The sequence below is a fragment of the Amphiura filiformis genome, chromosome 10 (assembly GCF_039555335.1).
Source record: "Amphiura filiformis chromosome 10, Afil_fr2py, whole genome shotgun sequence".
Classification (NCBI taxonomy): Eukaryota; Metazoa; Echinodermata; class Ophiuroidea; order Amphilepidida; family Amphiuridae; genus Amphiura; species Amphiura filiformis.
Genome location: NC_092637.1, coordinates 59262669 through 59282431, shown reverse-complemented (window position 1 = coordinate 59282431; position 19763 = coordinate 59262669). Strand labels below are relative to the sequence as shown.

Below are 19763 nucleotides of genomic sequence, written 5' to 3'. Positions count from 1 at the left end.
TATAGAAAGCATTCCAACTTCCTAGACATATTTTTAGAAAACTTATAACTGAATTTCAAAAAATAAAAATATATTTGAGGAAACCTCAAAAAAGGAAGCGGGAGGGGACGTGAAACATGTTTATTTTTTTATTTTGCCTAATGTCTGTTTATTGCAAGACATCCTCTATGCGCCCGTACTGTACGTAGCGGTGTAGTCATGGTAGTAGGCCAGTGGGACAACACAACCGCTACGTGAACGAGCTAGCCTGGTATCATGGTACATGCTATCTGATATAAAAAAAAATGGTCATACATGCATGATGTATGTCAATCATAAATATTTTTTACCTGAAGAGTGAGGAAGTCCCTCACAGTAGAAAATAAGAACTCCGTGGCTCCTTCCTAAGCTTTCTCATGTGGTGAAAATTTAACTTTTGTTTTCAACGATCTAGTAGACTAGTTTATCTACTGACATGACTGGCCATACATTCATGCATTTCCCAAAATTTTCTGGTTGCTTCGTCATGGCCGCTGTGTTTGATTTATCAAAACACAAGCATTGAGTTATTTGATTGGACGTAACCTAACCTAACAAGCGAATGTTACCGCTTTTGTCCAATAGCTTGAAGTCTTGCTCAGCGACTCGGCCAACGGTATCGGATGTGAATTACTATACAATAAGCCCAATCGCCATTGTTACTTCCGGTTTTTGAGAGCACTTTTAGGACACTTTGACCTCTGACATATCGGGGAAATTTCTCTAATTATTATTTATTTATCTATTATTGTAAAAATGTTATCATTAAAAATATTTAAATAATTAATTTATACAACAAATATATTTTTTGGATTTGTTTTTATTCTAGTAAAACTTTTTAAAATTATTTTTGTATGCACAAAAACCAATATATCTGATAGGTCAAAGGACAAAGTGTCCTAAAAATGCAAAAACTGTCCCACAATGCATTGCAAACTTCTAATGCCGATTTGGCTTATTGTTTCTACTTACAACGCTGAAATTTCAATTATGTTCATTTAAAAGAATGACAAAATTACGAATTACACCAAAAAGATATGATAAATATTTATTTGTTATTTCATGACTTGTACTAAAAATTCTTGTATGATCATGATTATAGAATGAATGGTTTTATTACGTATTTTTGAGTACTACATCAGGGAGTAAAATCTACATACAGAACAGCCTTGGACAACAAGAAGTGTCTTTAAAAAAGACAACGCCATGGATAAAGATCATGTTTCATAATTTTACATTGACAAGTGGCGCCTACTTGGAATGCTATTGTCTGTCCAATTAACTTAGACACCCAGTTTTTGTTACTTATTTGAAAAAATATCCACTTTCAAGGAAAGTCATGAAAGAAAAGTGTTAACATTCGCTGAGACCTAACGGGATTTTTGCCCGGGATTTTTGTGTTTCCAAAGCATTGAGTAAGAGTTTACCAGAAATTCTATTGAAATTGGAAAGTTTTTCTCAACACTTTAAAAATAATCCGGTAGAAGTTGGGTACCATTATTTTGGAAGGTCTCATTATAAAGATTTGTAGGTATTGTGATTTTGGATAGTGAATTAGGGGTTCATTCATATATTTTCATGACTAAATTAGGGGTTCATTCATATATTTTCATGACTAAACGGTTGTTTATGCCCGAGGGGCCGCTTGCGGCCCGAGGGCATAAACAACCGTTTAGTCATGAAAATATATGAATGAACCCCTGTTCATACATACTAGAACATTTTGTGATTCTTATTTCATCAAAATAATAACAAAAAAGTTATTAAAATACACGATTTTCCTGCATTTTCCATACCCGGCGATCTAACATCCGGGACACCGGGCATAAACGCTGTTTATGCCCGGCTCTCGACCAATCACGCGCGCTGTTACATAGCGTGTATGTATGAATTGTATGAACATTCATATATGTTCATGTTGTTTATGCCCGAGGGGCCGCTTGCGGCCCGAGGGCATAAACAACCGTTTAGTCATGAAAATATATGAATGAACCCCGTTCATACATACCAGAACATTTGTGATTCTTATTTCATCAAAATAATAACAAAAAATTACAAATAACATTATTAAAAATCATGATTTTCCTACCCGGCGATCGCACATCCGGGACACCGGGCATAAACGCTGTTTATGCCCGGCTCTCGACCAATCACGCGCGCCGTTACATAGCGTGTATGTATGAATGGATGAATAGTAAATTAATTATACTCCTCACCAAAAACATTTTATAAAAATGAAAAATATAATTCAGTTCATAAAATGCAGACAGTGTGTCTTACTGGTATATTTATTCTTAGTGTATTAACGCAGTGATCCCAGTTGTCCCTCAACCAATTACAACAATTCGGCGCGGTATTTGAATCTTGTTCTGTGCATGCTTTTGGCTTGGCCCAATTCCAAGAAAATACAAATTGTATGCCCTATGAATGTTCTGATGTTATTGGTGAGGAGTATAATTCACAATACACTCCAGACACACAGTAACTTGCCCTATCATTTGTTATAATGCACCAACTGTGACATCTTTTGAGTTATGAAATTATTGATTGGCTCCAAACAAAGGATTTGAACCAGTGTTCTTCACCGAAATCCACAGTCCATTCAATCAAATATTGTCATCAACCTATTTGATCGTAGTGTATTTGTTATGCGTGTGAGACGACCTCTCGCGGTGATTGCAAACATGCTTTTGTTGAATGCATTTGAGTAGACCGCCATTATTGTGAATTAGTAAAAGGATCAAAGAAAAAGGGTGTCATCACTGATCAATATGCATGACTACAATGTTCAAACACCCCTTACTGTAAATAGATTATCCCATCAAAAGTTTCAAGTCATTAAGAATATTCGGCTGGACCCAGATATCTTGCTGTAAATCGGTCAAAATTGAATAAAAGTAGACAAGGAAGAATATTTTTTCATCGCTTTTACTAATAATTTCTGTTAGGTCTGACCGTGTTTAGCAACTTTTCTTTCATGACTTTATGCCAAAGTGAAAACTTTTCGAAATATATCCTAAAAACCGGGTGTCTAAGTTATTTGGACAGACAATAGTAATTTTTTTGTGTAGTTATTGGTAAATACCACCAATGACATACTAGGAAATACTCAAGAATTTTCATGTTGAAAGCTGAATTGAAAAATGTGTTCTAAATAGGTCTATATTTAGGGACCGTTCACAAACACTTGCAAGGGGGGCCTGATGCAAAAAATTTTATCGCAAAAATTTTTCTGGGCCCCCTTTTGTGATCTCAAAAATTTCAGGGCCCCCTTTTTGACATGAAAATTATGGGTCAACCCCATAGAAAAGCATATAAACTCAATTTTCCCAGGAAATGTTGTGGTCATTTCAGTCCCCAAGTGGAGGGAGCTTTTGGGGCGCCAGCCCCCGGGGTAAAAGCAGGGGGCGGCCAAAACGAAGGGGCGGCGGAAGAAGAATGTTTTTTTTTCTTTGCTCTTCACTTTTTCAAACGACCGTAAAAAAATTGGGTCAACCTTTGAGGGCTGTTGGGGAATTAGGGGCGGCAAAATTGGATTTTCTTCAGCCCCCCGGGTAGGAGCGGCCACGGTACGCCACTGGTTCCCCCCCCCCCATGAGGAGGGTCAACAATTTTCAGGTCCCCCTTTTGCATCAGCCCCCCCTCCAACAAGTGTTGTGAACGGTCTCTTACTTATGCCATAGTCGAATTTTGATAAAAATATGTTATTATAATCATGATGAACGCATTCCGTTGAACTCAAAATTATACTGACTAGGCGATTACCCGTATTTCGCGGTTCTCGGCTGTCATGGTTATTGGCTTTTGCAGATCTCAAAATCTTTGACCATGGATGACCTAAGCTTTCTTGGCCAAAGTTACACCCCCACCAAGTTTGAGCTCCATGAGCAATTTGAAATCTTTATGTTTTTTGACCTATGACCTCTTAACCGTTGGTCTTACAAAAAGGTCACCGTGAAAATTTTTTGTTTGTTAGTCCAAGGTCCATTCACCCACCAAGTTTGAGCTCCATAGGGGGCAAATTGAAATTTTTACCTTTCTTGACCTATGATCTCCTAACCGTAGGTCTGACGAACAAGTCACCGTGGGAACTTTTGTTTGTTAGTCCAAGGTTCACCCACCCACCAAGTTTGAGCTCCATTGGGGCAATTTTAATTTTTACCTTTCTTGACCTATGACCTCTTAACCATAATAGGTCTAACAAAAAGGTCACCGTGGAAACTTTTATTTGTTAGTCCAAGGTCCACGCACCCACCCACCAAGTTTGAGCTTCATAGGGGCAATTTGAAATTTTTACCTTTCTTGACCTCTTAACCGTAGGTTTGACTAAAAGGTCACCGTAGAAACTTTTGTTTGATAGTTCAAGGCTGAGACTATTATTCAGGTATAATAGTCTCAGGTCCAAGGTCAACACAATATGGCATGGCTAGATTTGCCATTTGAAGTGTTTGAAATTAGACTTCAATTGAACTGGATCCCTTCCTTGACCTTTGACCTTAACAAATATAAACTTGTTCTTCCTCATACCAAGCTGCACCCACCCACCAAGTTTGAGGAACAGGCGACCCCCAGTCTCCGAGAAAATAGACGAATCCAACGAGCCAAGTCATGGTCAGGATTTGGTCGGCCATCTTTGGGTAGCCGCTAGCACCAACCTGGTGTTTTGAGCGCCCCATTGTGCAAATAAAAGCCGCCTAACACCTAGAGAAGATGCAAGGACGAGGAGGGTTAATAGAATAATATATACAATAGAGATAATTCCACAGGTAATCCCGTCGCATCTATTCATACATAGTCCTTTTGTTCGCAAGTGCATTCATTTGTAGCGTTTGATATGGTGTAGTTAATCCGATTATTATGTCACTTCAACAGCAAATAGACCATGTATAGTGTGTTTTGCCGAAGGGAACTGTAGGGCCTATTGTGTTGTAAACTTTAATATCATTCTTTTGTCTACCTGTGTTTTCGCGGAAGGTGTAAAACGGGTGATGGAATGAAGTTTAAAATTTTCGCCAAGGCCGAATCATTTCACATTTTGGGTGCATTGTAGCCGACGGCTACCCAACTAAAGGCTGCTAGTCAGGTGTAGGAATGCGTGGATTTGGATTCGTCTATAGGTGGACAGACAGACAGAGTCACAGACAGACAGACAGACTACCAGTATTATTAACTAGATTATTATTATTTATTTTTGTTGTTGTTGTTGATATTAGCCTGGAATATTTAAGCTGAAGTGTATTTGTTCCCTGGGGGATTTGTTCTCTTTCCTCCTGTTATTTATGTATTTATTATGTAGGCCTATTGTTTTTTATTGTGATTGCAAAAAACGTTATTTCGCCATTTGGAAATAAGTGATTGCAAAAATTTTAATTTTTTTTCTTGTCAATGTGTTCTACATCATAAGTTCTACTGGGGAAACACAAAAAAATTGGAATTTTTTGGAAAATTGTTTGCACATTTTTGCTAAAAATTCAAGCATACCCAATTTCGCCTAATTCGTGTTCAAATTGCATTTTACGTTATTTCGCCATTTTGAAATAAGTGATTGCAAAATTTCAATTTTTTTCTTGTCAATGTGTTCTACATCATAAGTTCTACTGGGAAAACACAAAAAAATTGAAATTTGTATCCACATTTTTGCTAAAAATTCAAGCATACCCTATTTCGCCTAATTCGTGTTCAAATTGCATTTTACGTTATTTCGCCATTTTGAAATAAGTCATTGCAAAATTTTTAATTTTCTTTCTTGTCAATGTGTTCTACATCATAAGTTCTACTGGGAAAACACAAAAAAATTGGAATTTGTATCCACATTTTTGCTACAAATTCAAGCATACCCTATTTCGCCTAATTCGTGTTCAAATTGCATTTTACGTTATTTCGCCATTTTGAAATAAGTCATTGCAAAATTTTTAATTTTTTTTCTTGTCAATATGTTCTACATCATAAGTTCAACTGGGAAAACACAAACAAATTGGAATTTGTATCCACATTTTTGCTAAAAATTCTAGTATACCCAATTTCGCCTAATTCGTGTTCAAATTGCATTTTACGTTATTTCTTCATTTTGAAATAAGTGATTGCAAAAATTGTAAATTTTTTTCTTGTCAATGTCTTCTACATCATAAGTTGTACTGGGGAAACACAAAAAAATTGGAATTTGTTTCCAAATTTTTGCTAAAAATTCAAGCATACCCAATTTCGCCTAATTCGTGTTCAAATTGCATTTTACGTTATTTCGCCATTTTGAAATAAGTGATTGCAAAATTTCAATTTTTTTTCTTGTCAATGTGTTCTACATCATAAGTTCTACTGGGGAAACACAAAAAAATTGGAATTTTTTGCACATTTTTGCTAAAAATTCAAGCATACCCTATTTCGCCTAATTTGTGTTCAAATTGCATTTTACGTTATTTCGCCATTTTGAAATAAAGTCATTGCAAAATTTTTAATTTTTTTTCTTGTCAATGTGTTCTACATCATAAGTTCAACTGGGGAAATACAAAAAAATTGGAATTTGTTTCCACATTTTTGCTAAAAATTCAAGCATACCCAATTTCGCCTAATTCGTGTTCAATTTGCATTTTACGTTATTTCGCCATTTTGAAATAAGCGATTGCAAAAATTTTAATTTTTTTTTTTGTCAATGTGTTCTGCATCACAAGTTCTACTGGGGAAAAACAAAAAAATTGGAATTTATTTCCACATTTTTGCCAAAATTCAAGCATACCCAATTTCGCCTAATTCGTGTTCAAATTGCATTTTACGTTATTTCGCCATTTTGAAATAAGTGATTGCAAAATTTTTATTTTTTTCTTGTCAATGTGTTCTACATCATAAGTTCTACTGGGGAAACACAAAAAAATTGGAATTTGTTTCCAAATTTTTGTTAAAAATTCAAGCATCCCCAATTTCGCCTAATTCGTGTTCAATTTGCATTTTACGTTATTTCGCCATTTTGAAATAAGTCGTTGCAAAAATTTTAATTTTTTTCTTGTCAATGTGTTCTACATCATAAGTTCTACTGGGGAAACACAAAAAATTGGAATTTGTTTACAAATTTTTGCTAAAAGTTCAAGCATACCCTATTTCGCCTAATTCGTGTTCAATTTGCATTTTACGTTATTTCGCCATTTTGAAATAAGTCATTGCAAAAATTTTAATTTTTTTTCTTGTCAATGTGTTCTACATCATAAGTTCAACTGAAGAAATACAAAAAAATTGGAATTTGTTTCCAAATTTTTGCTTAAAAATTCAAGCATACCCAATTTCGCCTAATTCGTGTTCAATTTGCATTTTACGTTATTTCGCCATTTTGAAATAAGTCGTTGCAAAAATTTTAATTTTTTTTCTTGTCAATGTGTTCTACATCATAAGTTCTACTGGGGAAACACAAAAAATTGGAATTTGTTTACAAATTTTGCTAAAAGTTCAAGCATACCCTATTTCGCCTAATTCGTGTTCAAATTGCATTTTACGTTATTTCGCCATTTTGAAATAAGTCATTGCAAAATTTTAATTTTTTTTTTCTTGTCAATGTGTTCTACATCATAAGTTCAACTGAAGAAATACAAAAAAATCGGAATTTGTTCCCAAATTTTTCTTAAAAATTCAAGCATACCCAATTTCGCCTAATTCGTGTTCAATTTGCATTTTACGTTATTTCGCCATTTTGAAATAAGTCGTTGCAAAAATTTTAATTTTTTTTCTTGTCAATGTGTTCTACATCATAAGTTCTACTGGGGAAACACAAAAAAATTGGAATTTGTTTACAAATTTTTGCTAAAAGTTCAAGCATACCCTATTTCGCCTAATTCGTGTTCAATTTGCATTTTACGTTATTTCGCCATTTTGAAATAAGTCATTGCAAAAATTTTAATTTTTTTTTCTTGTCAATGTGTTCTACATCATAAGTTCAACTGGGGAAACACAAAAAAATTGGAATTTTTGCACATTTTTGCTAAAAATTCTAACATACCCAATTTCGCCTAATTCGTGTTCAAATTGCATTTTACGTTATTTCGCCATTTTGAAATAAGTGATTGCAAAAATTTTATTTTTTTTTCTTGTCAATGTGTTCTACATCATAAGTTTTACTTGGCAAACACAAAAAATTGGAATTTGTTTCCACATTTTTGCTAAAATTTCAAGCATACCCTATTTCGCCTAATTAGTGTTCAAATTGCATTTTACGTTATTTTTCCATTTTGAAATAAATTTTGCAAAAATTTTTATTTTTTTTCTTGTTAATGTGTTTAACATCATAAGTTCTACTGGGAAAACACAAAAAATTCAAATTTGTATCCACATTATTTTTGCTAAAAATTCAAGCATACCCTATTTCGCCTAATTCGTGTTCAAATTGCATTTTACGTTATTTCGCCATTTTGAAATAAGTCATTGCAAAATTTTTAATTTTCTTTCTTGTCAATGTGTTCTACATCATAAGTTCTACTGGGAAAACACAAAAAAATTGGAATTTGTATCCACATTTTTGCTACAAATTCAAGCATACCCTTTTTCGCCTACTTCGTGTTCAAATTGCATTTTACGTGATTTCGCCATTTTGAAATAAGTCATTGCAAAATTTTTAATTTTTTTCTTGTCAATATGTTCTACATCATAAGTTCTACTGGGGAAACACAAAAAAATTGGAATTTGTTTCCAAATTTTTGCTAAAAATTCTAGTATACCCAATTTCGCCTAATTCGTGTTCAAATTGCATTTTACGTTATTTCTTCATTTTGAAATAAGTCATTGCAAAATTTTAACTTTTTTTCTTGTCAATGTCTTCTACATCATAAGTTCTACTGGGGAAACACAAAAAAATTGGAATTTGTTTCCACATTTTTGCTAAAAATTCAAGCATACCCTATTTCGCCTAATTCGTGTTCAAATTGCATTTTACGTTATTTCGCCATTTTGAAATAAGTCATTGCAAATTTTAATTTTTTTTCTTGTCAATGTGTTCTACATCATAAGTTCAACTGGGGAAACACAAATAAATTGGAATTTGTATCCACATTTTTGCTAAAAATTCTAACATACCCAATTTCGCCTAATTCGTGTTCAAATTGCATTTTACGTTATTTCGCCATTTTGAAATAAGTGATTGCAAAAATTTTATTTTTTTTCTTGTCAATGTGTTCTACATCATAAGTTTTACTTGGCAAACACAAAAAAATTGGAATTTGTTTCCACATTTTTGCTAAAAATTCAAACCTACCCTATTTCGCCATTTTGAAATAAGTCATTGCAAAATTTTTAATTTTTTTTCTTGTCAATGTGTTCTACATCATAAGTTCAACTGGGGAAATACAAAAAAATTGGAATTTGTTTCCAAATTTTTGTTAAAAATTCAAGCATCCCCAATTTCGCCTAATTCGTGTTCAATTTGCATTTTACGTTATTTCGCCATTTTGAAATAAGTCGTTGCAAAAATTTTAATTTTTTTTCTTGTCAATGTGTTCTACATCATAAGTTCTACTGGGGAAACACAAAAAAATTTGAATTTATTTACACATTTTTGCTAAAAATTCAAGCATGCCCTATTTCGCCTAATTCGTGTTCAAATTGCATTTTACGTTATTTCGCCATTTTGAAATAAGTGATTTCAAAAATTTTAATTTTTTTTCTTGTCAATGTGTTCTACATCATAAGTTCAACTGAAGAAATACAAAAAATTGGAATTTGTTTCCAAATTTTTCTTAAAAATTCAAGCATACCCAATTTCGCCTAATTCGTGTTCAATTTGTATTTTACGTTATTTCGCCATTTTGAAATAAGTCGTTGCAAAAATTTTAATTTTTTTCTTGTCAATGTGTTCTACATCATAAGTTCTACTGGGGAAACACAAAAAAATTGGAATTTGTTTACACATTTTTGCTAAAAGTTCAAGCATACCCTATTTCGCCTAATTCGTGTTCAATTTGCATTTTACGTTATTTCGCCATTTTGAAATAAGTCATTGCAAATTTTTAATTATTTTTTCTTGTCAATGTGTTCTACATCATAAGTTCAACTGGGGAAACACAAAAAATTGGAATTTGTATCCACATTTTTGCTAAAAATTCTAACATACCCTATTTCGCCTAATTCGTGTTCAAATTGCATTTTACGTTATTTCGCCATTTTGAAATAAGTGATTGCAAAAATTTTAATTTTTTTTCTTGTCAATGTGTTCTACATCATAATTTCTACTAGGGAAACACAAAAAAATTGGAATTTGTTTCCACATTTTTGCTAAAAATTCAAACCTACCCTATTTCGCCTAATTAGTGTTCAAATTGCATTTTACGTTATTTCGCCATTTTGAAATAAGTCATTGCAAAATTTTAATTTTTTTTCTTGTCAATGTGTTCTACATCATAAGTTCTACTGGGGAAACACAAAAAATTGGAATTTGTTTCCACATTTTGCTAAAAATTCAAACATACCCTATTTCGCCTAATTCGTGTTCAAATTGCATTATACGTCATTTCGCCATTTTGAAATAAAAAATTGCAAAAATTTCAATTTTTTTTCTTGTCAATGTGTTCTACATCATAAGTTCTACTGGGAAAACACAAAAAAATTCAAATTTGTATCCACATTTTTGCTAAAAATTCAAGCATACCCTATTTGTAGAGCGTCGGAAGAGTAGTGTAGATCGGAAATAAGTCATTGCAAAATTTTAATTTTCTTTCTTGTCAATGTGTTCTACATCATAAGTTCTACTGGGAAAACACAAAAAATTGGAATTTGTATCCACATTTTTGCTACAAATTCAAGCATACCCTATTTCGCCTAATTCGTGTTCAAATTGCATTTTACGTTATTTCGCCATTTTGAAATAAGTCATTGCAAAATTTTTAATTTTTTTTCTTGTCAATATGTTCTACATCATAAGTTCAACTGGGGAAATACAAAAAAATTGGAATTTTTTTCCAAATTTTTGCTAAAAATTCTAGTATACCCAATTTCGCCTAATTCGTGTTCAAATTGCATTTTACGTTATTTCTTCATTTTGAAATAAGTGATTGCAAAAATTTTAATTTTTTTTCTTGTCAATGTCTTCTACATCATAAGTTGTACTGGGGAAACACAAAAAAATTGAAAAATTTTTCCACATTTTTGCTAAAAATTCAAGCATACCCTATTTCGCCTAATTCGTGTTCAAATTGCATTTTACGTTATTTCGCCATTTTGAAATAAGTGATTGCAAAAATTTTAATTTTTTTTCTTGTCAATGTGTTATACATCATAAGTTCTACTGGGGAAACACAAAAAAATTGGAATTTGTTTCCAAATTTTTGTTAAAATTCAAGCATACCCAATTTCGCCTAATTCGTGTTCAAATTGCATTTTACGTTATTTCGCCATTTTGAAATAAGTGATTGCAAAAATTTTAATTTTTTTTTCTTGTCAATGTGTTCTACATTATAAGTTCTACTAGGGAAACACAAAAAAAATGGAATTTGTTTCCACATTTTTGCTACAAATTCAAGCATACCCAATTTCGCCTATTTCGTGTTTAAATTGCATTTTCCGTTATTTCGCCATTTTGAAATAAGTGATTGCAAAATTTCAATTTTTTTCTTGTCAATGTGTTCTACATCATAAGTTCTACTGGAGAAAAACAAAAAAATTGGAATTTGTATCCACATTTTTGCTAAAAATTCAAGCATACCCTATTTCGCCTAATTTGTGTTCAAATTGCATTTTACGTTATTTCGCCATTTTGAAATAAGTCATTGCAAAATTTTTAATTTTTTTTCTTGTCAATGTGTTCTACATCATAAGTTCAACTGGGGAAATACAAAACATTTGGAATTTGTTTCCAAATTTTTCTTAAAAATTCAAGCATACCCAATTTCGCCTAATTCGTGTTCAATTTGCATTTTACGTTATTTCGCCATTTTGAAATAAGCGATTGCAAAATTTTTATTTTTTTCTTGTCAATGTGTTCTACATCATAAGTTCTACTGGGGAAACACAAAAAAATTGGAATTTGTTTACAAATTTTTGCTAAAAGTTCAAGCATGCCCTATTTCGCCTAATTCGTGTTCAAATTGCATTTTACGTTATTTCGCCCTTTTGAAATAAGTGATTGCAAAAATTTTAATTTTTTTCTTGTCAATGTGTTCTACATCATAAGTTCAACTGAAGAAATACAAAAAAATTGGAATTTGTTTCCAAATTTTTCTTAAAAATTCAAGCATACCCAATTTCGCCTAATTCGTGTTCAATTTGTATTTTACGTTATTTCGCCATTTTGAAATAAGTCGTTGCAAAATTTTAATTTTTTTTCTTGTCAATGTGTTCTACATCATAAGTTCTACTGGGGAAACACAAAAAATTGGAATTTGTTTACAAATTTTTGCTAAAAGTTCAAGCATACCCTATTTCGCCTAATTCGTGTTCAATTTGCATTTTACGTTATTTCGCCATTTTGAAATAAGTCATTGCAAAATTTTTAATTTTTTTTCTTGTCAATGTGTTCTACATCATAAGTTCAACTGGGGAAACACAAAAAAATTGGAATTTGTATCCACATTTTTGCTAAAAATTCTAGCATACCCTATTTCGCCTAATTCGTGTTCAAATTGCATTTTACGTTATTTCGCCATTTTGAAATAAGTGATTGCAAAATTTTATTTTTTTTTCTTGTCAATGTGTTCTACATCATAAGTTTTACTTGGCAAACACAAAAAAATTGGAATTTGTTTCCACATTTTTGCTAAAAATTCAAACCTACCCTATTTCGCCTAATTAGTGTTCAAATTGCATTTTACGTTATTTCGCCATTTTGAAATAAGTCATTGCAAAAATTTTAATTTTTTTTCTTGTCAATGTGTTCTACATCATAAGTTCTACTGGGGAAACACAAAAAAATTGGAATTTGTTTCCACATTTTTGCTAAAAATTCAAACATACCCTATTTCGCCTAATTCGTGTTCAAATTGCATTTTACGTTATTTCGCCATTTTGAAATAAGTCATTGCAAAAATTTTAATTTTTTTTCTTGTCAATGTGTTCTACATCATAAGTTCTACTGGGAAACACAAAAAAATTGGAATTTGTTTACACATTTTTGCTAAAAATTCAAGCATACCCTATTTCGCCTAATTCGTGTTCAATTTGCATTTTACGTTATTTCGCCATTTTGAAATAAGTCATTGCAAATTTTTAATTGTTTTTTCTTGTCAATGTGTTCTACATCATAAGTTCAACTGGGGAAACACAAAAAAATTGGAATTTGTATCCACATTTTTGCTAAAATTCTAACATACCCAATTTCGCCTAATTCGTGTTCAAATTGCATTTTACGTTATTTCGCCATTTTGAAATAAGTGATTGCAAAAATTTTAATTTTTTTTCTTGTCAATGTGTTCTACATCATAATTTTTACTTGGCAAACACAAAAATATTGGAAATTTTTTCCACATTTTTGCTAAAAATTCAAACCTACCCTATTTCGCCTAATTAGTGTTCAAATTGCATTTTACGTTATTTCGCCATTTTGAAATAAGTCATTGCAAAAATTTTAATTTTTTTTTCTTGTCAATGTGTTCTACATCATAAGTTCTACTGGGGAAACACAAAAAAATAGGACATTCCTTCTACATTTTTGCTAAAAATTCAAACATACCCTATTTCGCCTAATTCGTGTTCAAATTGCATTTTACGTTATTTCGCCATTTTGAAATAAGTGATTGCAAAAATTTTAATTTTTTTTCTTGTCAATGTGTTCTACATCATAAGTTCTACTGGGAAAACACAAAAAAATTCAAATTTGTATCCACATTTTTTGCTAAAAATTCAAGCATACCCTATTTCGCCTAATTCGTGTTCAAATTGCATTTTATGTTATTTCGCCATTTTGAAATAAGTCATTGCAAAATTTTTAATTTTCTTTCTTGTCAATGTGTTCTACATCATAAGTTCTACTGGGAAAACACAAAAAAAAAATTGGAATTTGTATTTCCACATTTTTGCTACAAATTCAAGCATACCCTATTTCGCCTAATTCGTGTTCAAATTGCATTTTACGTTATTTCGCCATTTTGAAATAAGTCATTGCAAAATTTTTAATTTTTTTTCTTGTCAATGTGTTCTACTGTTCTACATCATAAGTTCAACTGGGGAAACACAAAAAATTGAAATTGTATCCACATTTTTGCTAAAAATTCAAGCATACCCTATTTCGCCTAATTCGTGTTCAAATTGCATTTTACGTTATTTCGCCATTTTGAAATAAGTCATTGCAAAAATTTTAATTTTTTTTCTTGTCAATGTGTTCTACATAATAAGTTCTACTGGAGAAACACAAAAAAATTGGAATTTGTATCCACATTTTTGCTACAAATTCAAGCATACCCTATTTCGCCTAATTCGTGTTCAAATTGCATTTTACGTTATTTCGCCATTTTGAAATAAGTGATTGCAAAAATTTCAAATTTTTTCTTGTCAATATGTTCTACATCATAAGTTCAACTGGAAAACACAAAAAAATTGGAATTTGTATCCACATTTTCTCTAAAAATTCAAGCATACCCTATTTCGCCTAATTCGTGTTCAAATTGCATTTTACGTTATTTCGCCATTTTGAAATAAGTCATTGCAAAATTTTTAATTTTTTTTCTTGTCAATGTGTTCTACATCATAAGTTCAACTGGGGAAACACAAAAAAATTGGAATTTGTTTCCAAATTTTTGCTAAAAGTTCAAGCATACCCTATTTCGCCTAATTCGTGTTCAAATTGCATTTTACGTTATTTCGCCATTTTGAAATAAGTCATTGCAAAAATTTTAATTTTTTTTCTTGTCAATGTGTTCTACATCATAAGTTCTACTGGGAAAACACAAAAAAAATTGAAAATTTTTCCAAATTTTTGCTAAAAATTCAAGCATACCCTATTTCGCCTAATTCGTGTTCAATTTGCATTTTACGTTATTTCGCCATTTTGAAATAAGTCATTGCAAAAATTTTAATTTTTTTTCTTGTCAATGTGTTCTACATCATAAGTTCTACTGGGGAAACACAAAAAATTGGAATTTGTTTCCAAATTTTGCTAAAAGTTCAAGCATACCTTATTTCGCCTAATTCGTGTTCAAATTGCATTTTACGTTATTTCGCCATTTTGAAATAAGTCATTGCAAAATTTTTAATTTTTTTTTCTTGTCAATGTGTTCTACATCATAAGTTCAACTGGGGAAACACAAAAAATTGGAATTTGTATCCACATTTTTGCTAAAAATTCAAGCATACCCAATTTCGCCTAATTCGTGTTCAAATTGCATTTTACGTTATTTCGCCATTTTGAAATAAGTCATTGCAAAAATTTTAATTTTTTTTCTTGTCAATGTGTTTTACATCATAAGTTCAACTGGGGAAACACAAAAAATTGGAATTTGATTCCACATTTTTGCTAAAAATTGAAGCATGTCCTATTTCGCCTAATTCGTGTTCAAATTGCATTTTACGTTATTTCGCCATTTTGAAATAAGTGATTGCAAAAATTGTAATTTTTTTTCTTGTCAATGTGTTCTACATCATAAGTTCCACTGGGAAAACACAAAAAATTGGAATTTGTTTCCACATTTTTGCTAAAAATTCAAGCATACCCTATTTCGCCTAATTCGTGTTCAAATTTGCATTTTACGTTATTTCGCCATTTTGAAATAAGTCATTGCAAAAATTTTAATTTTTTTTTCTTGTCAATGTGTTCTACATCATAAGTTCTACTGGGGAAACACAAAAAATTTGAATTTGTTTCCAAATTTTTGCTAAAAGTTCAAGCATACCCTATTTCGCCTAATTCGTGTTCAAATTGCATTTTACGTTATTTCGCCATTTTGAAATAAGTCATTGCAAAATTTTAAAATTTTTTTCTTGTCAATGTGTTCTACATCATAAGTTCAACTGGGGAAACACAAAAAAATTGGAATTTGTATCCACATTTTTGCTAAAAATTCAAGCATACCCAATTTCGCCTAATTCGTGTTCAAATTGCATTTTACGTTATTTCGCCATTTTGAAATAAGTGATTGTAAATTTTTTTTTCTTGTCAATGTGTTCTACATCATAAGTTCAACTGGGAAAACACAAACAAATTGGAATTTGTATCCACATTTTCTCTAAAAATTCAAGCATACCCTATTTCGCCTAATTCGTGTTCAAATTGCATTTTACGTTATTTCGCCATTTTTAAAATAAGTCATTGCAAAATTTTTAATTTTTTTTCTTGTCAATGTGTTCTACATCATAAGTTCTACTGGGGAAACACAAAAAATTGAATTTGTTTCCACAATTTTTGCTAAAAATTCAAACATACCCTATTTCGCCTAATTCGTGTTCAAATTACATTTTACGTTATTTCGCCATTTTGAAATAAGTCATTGCAAAAATTTCAACTTTGTTTTCTTGTCAATGTGTTCTACATCATAAGTTCTACTGGGGAAACACAAAAAATTGAATTTGTTTCCAAATTTTTGCTAAAAGTTCAAGCATACCCTATTTCGCCTAATTCGTGTTCAATTTGCATTTTACGTTATTTCGCCATTTTGAAATAAGTTTTTGCAAAATTTTGATTTTTTTTCTTGTTAATGTGTTCTACATCATAAGTTCTACTGGGAAAACACAAAAAATTGAATTTGTTTCCAAATTTTGCTAAAAATTCAAGCATACCCTATTTCGCCTAATTCGTGTTCAAATTGCATTTTACGTTATTTCTCCATATTGAAATCAGTCTTGCGAAAATTTTAATTTTTTTTCTTGTCAATGTGTTCTACATCATAAGTTCTACTGGGGAAACACAAAAAAATTCGAATTTGTTTCCACTTTTTTGCTATAAATTCAAGCATACCTTATTTCGCCTAATTCGTGTTCAAATTGCATTTTACGTTATTTCGCCATTTTGAAATAAGTCATTGCAAAAATTTTGATTTTTTGTCTTGTCAATGTGTTCTACATCATAAGTTCAACTGGGGAAACACAAAAAATTGGAATTTGTATCCACATTTTTGCTAAAAATTCAAGCATACCCAATTTCGCCTAATTCGTGTTCAAATTGCATTTTACGTTATTTCGCCATTTTGAAATAAGTCATTGCAAAAATTTTAATTTTTTTCTTGTCAATGTGTTTTACATCATAAGTTCAACTGGGGAAACACAAAAAAATTGGAATTTGTTTCCACATTTTTGCTAAAAATTGAAACATACCCTATTTCGCCTAATTCGTGTTCAAATTGCATTTTACGTTATTTCGCCATTTTGAAATAAGTCATTGCAAAAAATTTAATTTTTTTTCTTGTCAATGTGTTCTACATCATAAGTTCTACTGGGGAAACACAAAAAAATTGAATTTGTTTACACATTTTTGCTAAAAATTCAAGCATGTCCTATTTCGCCTAATTCGTGTTCAATTTGCATTTTACGTTATTTCGCCATTTTGAAATAAGTCATTGCAAAATTTTAATTTTTTTTTCTTGTCAATGTGTTCTACATCATAAGTTCTACTGGGGAAACACAAAAAAAATTTGAATTTGTTTCCAAATTTTTGCTAAAAGTTCAAGCATACCCTATTTCGCCTAATTCGTGTTCAAATTGCATTTTACGTTATTTCGCCATTTTGAAATAAGTCATTGCAAAATTTTAAAATTTTTTTCTTGTCAATGTGTTCTACATCATAAGTTCAACTGGGGAAACACAAAAAATTGGAATTTGTATCCACATTTTGCTAAAAATTCAAGCATACCCAATTTCGCCTAATTCGTGTTCAAATTGCATTTTACGTTATTTCGCCATTTTGAAATAAGTGATTGTAAATTTTTTTTTTTCTTGTCAATGTGTTCTACATCATAAGTTCAACTGGGGAAATACAAAAAAATTGGAATTTGTATCCACATTTTCTCTAAAAATTCAAGCATACCCTATTTCGCCTAATTCGTGTTCAAATTGCATTTTACGTTATTTCGCCATTTTTAAAATAAGTCATTGCAAAAATTTTTAATTTTTTTTTCTTGTCAATGTGTTCTACATCATAAGTTCTACTGGGGAAACACAAAAAATTGAATTTGTTTCCACATTTTTGCTAAAAATTCAAACATACCCTATTTCGCCTAATTCGTGTTCAAATTACATTTTACGTTATTTCGCCATTTTGAAATAAGTCATTGCAAAAATTTTAATTTTTTTTTCTTGTCAATGTGTTCTACATCATAAGTTCTACTGGGGAAACACAAAAAAATTGGAATTTGTTTCCACATTTTTGCTAAAAATTCAAGCATACCCTATTTCGCCTAATTCGTGTTCAATTTGCATTTTACGTTATTTCGCCATTTTGAAATAACTCATTGCAAAAATTTTAATTTTTTTTCTTGTCAATGTGTTCTACATCATAAGTTCTACTGGGAAAACACAAAAAAATTGGATTTTGTTTCCACATTTTTGCTAAAAATTCAAGCATGTCCTATTTCGCCTAATTCGTGTTCTTTTTGCATATTCGGTCATTTCGCCGATTTTGAAATAAGTCATTGCAAAATTTTAATTTTTTTTCTTGTCAATGTGTTCTACATCATAAGTTCTACTGGGGAAACACAAAAAATTTGAATTTGTTTCCAAATTTTTGCTAAAAGTTCAAGCATACCCTATTTCGCCTAATTCGTGTTCAAATTGCATTTTACGTTATTTCGCCATTTTGAAATAAGTCATTGCAAAATTTTAAAATTTTTTTCTTGTCAATGTGTTCTACATCATAAGTTCAACTGGGGAAACACAAAAAAATTGGAATTTGTATCCACATTTTTGCTAAAAATTCAAGCATACCCAATTTCGCCTAATTCGTGTTCAAATTGCATTTTACGTTATTTCGCCATTTTGAAATAAGTGATTGTAAAATTTTTTTTTTTTCTTGTCAATGTGTTCTACATCATAAGTTCAACTGGGGAAATACAAAAAATTGAATTTGTATCCACATTTTCTCTAAAAATTCAAGCATACCCTATTTCGCCTAATTCGTGTTCAAATTGCATTTTACGTTATTTCGCCATTTTTAAAATAAGTCATTGCAAAATTTTTAATTTTTTTTCTTGTCAATGTGTTCTACATCATAAGTTCTACTGGGGAAACACAAAAAAAATTGGAATTTGTTTCCACATTTTTGCTAAAAATTCAAACATACCCTATTTCGCCTAATTCGTGTTCAAATTACATTTTACGTTATTTCGCCATTTTGAAATAAGTCATTGCAAAAATTTTAATTTTTTTCTTGTCAATGTGTTCTACATCATAAGTTCTACTGGGGAAACACAAAAAATTGAATTTGTTTCCAAATTTTGCTAAAAGTTCAAGCATACCCTATTTCGCCTAATTCGTGTTCAATTTGCATTTTACGTTATTTCGCCATTTTGAAATAAGTCATTGCAAAAATTTTAATTTTTTTTCTTGTCAATGTGTTCTACATCATAAGTTCTACTGGGAAACACACAAAAATTGGAATTTGTTTCCACATTTTTGCTAAAAATTCAAGCATACCCTATTTCGCCTAATTCGTGTTCAATTTGCATTTTACGTTATTTCGCCATTTTGAAATAAGTCATTGCAAAATTTTTAATTTTTTTTCTTGTCAATGTGTTCTACATCATAAGTTCTACTGGGGAAACACAAAAAATTGGAATTTGTTTCCAAATTTTGCTAAAAGTTCAAGCATACCTTATTTCGCCTAATTCGTGTTCAAATTGCATTTTACGTTATTTCGCCATTTT

At 31.0% G+C, this 19763-nt stretch overlaps 1 protein-coding gene across 2 annotated transcripts in view; it reads right to left on the bottom strand.

Annotated features, from left to right (window-relative positions):
• The window catches only part of LOC140163085 (dual specificity protein kinase CLK2-like), a 72009-nt gene extending 71479 nt beyond the window's left edge, over positions 1-530 (bottom strand). The window contains exon 1 of one of the 2 annotated variants that reach the window (XR_011860401.1): positions 330-530. The gene's annotated coding sequence lies outside the window, so the exon portion shown is untranslated. The remainder of the gene's footprint in view (positions 1-329) is intronic. The other variant, XM_072186457.1, reaches the window with a different exon arrangement.
• Between the last annotated feature and the right edge of the window lie 19233 nt (positions 531-19763).